Source organism: Helianthus annuus, chromosome 1 (assembly GCF_002127325.2).
Source record: "Helianthus annuus cultivar XRQ/B chromosome 1, HanXRQr2.0-SUNRISE, whole genome shotgun sequence".
Lineage (NCBI taxonomy): Eukaryota > Viridiplantae > Streptophyta > Magnoliopsida > Asterales > Asteraceae > Helianthus > Helianthus annuus.
Genome location: NC_035433.2, coordinates 4,598,778 through 4,600,713, shown reverse-complemented (window position 1 = coordinate 4,600,713; position 1,936 = coordinate 4,598,778). Strand labels below are relative to the sequence as shown.

At 44.1% G+C, this 1,936-nt stretch overlaps 1 pseudogene; it reads right to left on the bottom strand.

Annotated features, from left to right (window-relative positions):
* Positions 1–1,676: 1,676 nt before the first annotated feature.
* LOC118482264 overlaps positions 1,677–1,936 on the bottom strand; it is a 1,635-nt pseudogene continuing 1,375 nt past the window's right edge.

Here is a 1,936-nt window from a genome sequence, read left to right as displayed (position 1 = left end):
AAGCCATCCAAGTTGATTTTATAGAGTCTGAGGTTAGGAAGAACTTGGGGTTCCCCTGTGACTAACTTAGCGCACTTCCGGTGGTAGCCATTGGGCTAAGTCTCTATAAAGAGCCACTCACATATTTATTTATAGTTCGGTGTGAGATCAGCTAAATTAAGCTACGCTCATCATTTATGATCCACGGCTCACTCAATTAGAGCACTAACTACTTCAAAGGAATTCGCCCCAAAGACGCTTTTAATCGCTCCGCTGGTGCGATCTGGTCGATAGGTTGTCCAGTCATCTCGGTGAGGAATTTCGCTATGCCCCCCGCTGACCTTTCACTGTGAGTACTGCTGCAGTAAAGCCAACGGGAAGATCAGTCCCAGGGCTCAATCTAGGCTGCCAGCCAAGATGAAGATGGATTGAAGGGGTTGTCAGGGAGCTTCATAGGGAATTGTAGGATCCATAGCTGGAAAGACTGCAGGAAAAAAGGGGAACATAGTCGCTAGGAAATCAGATTCCATAGTCAAGGCTGAGACAGACCCTATGTTTACTTCGCGATAGTCTTAGCTCGACATTGTCAAGCCATACTATCTACCAAAATTGATTTTTTTCTGACATTCTATCCTATATATCGGAGATATAAGGTTTGAACTTCCACTTATGGTAATCGAACTTGGTAATAAAACTCTTTCCCGGCAAGAAGATAAAAGATTTCCTTCGGGCTATAGTTGGGAAAGGAACGGACCACAAGCTTCGCGCTCTGCCTTTCTTGTATTTGGACTCTTTCGCGCTATATGATGCTCTCTCTGCGCGCTTAGCTTTCTTTGCTCTTTGCTATCATCGTGCTATTGCCGGCTTCCTTCTCTTTAAGACTAAGACCAAGGGCTCTTACAGAGTGAACACGTCTTATTTCATTTTTAGAAATATGATCTTTTTCATTCCCCAAGGGGAAAAGGTCTCTTCTTCTGCTTCAGGATCAACTGAAGCAGATCTTTTTTCGACTTCCTTCCTGTCTGGGATTTGAAAAAGCAAAGTCCTTACTTTGACTTACCCGAATCAAGTCAAGGCGATGAAGCAGGCTCAAGGCCCATTTTCTTATAAGAGTTCTCTCTCTCTCCGGGAATCATAGCCTAGTATCGTATCCCAGAAAGGGAATCCACTTCTGACCTGACCTTCTGACGAGAATCCTTCAAACTCTTTTTTTCAAGTCAAGAATGTGTAAACCGAGGCCATTGAATCTGCTGCAGATGTCATCATAGAAGAAGAAGCTGTTCTTCTTTTTTCTGCATCAGCTACTAATCATTTGGAATCGATCTAGCTGCTTAACTTATCTTATGTGGTTTGGGCATACGGATTCGACTAGCATTTCGTGGAAATCATAGTTGGTATTGGACAAGAAGGAAATTCCTTCTCTTCTGTTGTCACAAGAAAGGACTAGGTTCCTAGCCAAGCCAGGGAATCTACGACCGATTGTCAAAAAAGATCCCGCTACGGGGTAAGAAGCAAGGAAGGAGTGCCACTTTCAAGAATTCTTTTTTAGTTCAATCACCCGCCGAAGCGAATCCTTCGAAATAGCCAAGCCGGTAAGTAGAAGGGCAAGGTGACCACAGGGAAAGGCATTACCAGAAGGAAAGTAGTCCAACTCAATGTCTTACGCATCAGTGGCATTTGAGTGAAAGCAGTAAGTCAGTGGCCAAGAATCATCGATTTTGGAGTTACCAGCTCAAGGCAGCTCATGGGAATTTATTTAAGTAAGAACGATCCCCAGTGTCATCCTCTTCGTCTTCTCTTTAGGAAAGCAAGTCCCATCGAGTTAGCTCTTGGAGTCAAGGCATGCCTTAAGGTAGCGACAGACTTTCAGGTGAGATGGTTCAATAGTAGATTAGATAAAGGCTCTTGCTACTTCCCACGAGGGGAGGAAAGTAAATAGCGTAGATAAGGAAGTGGC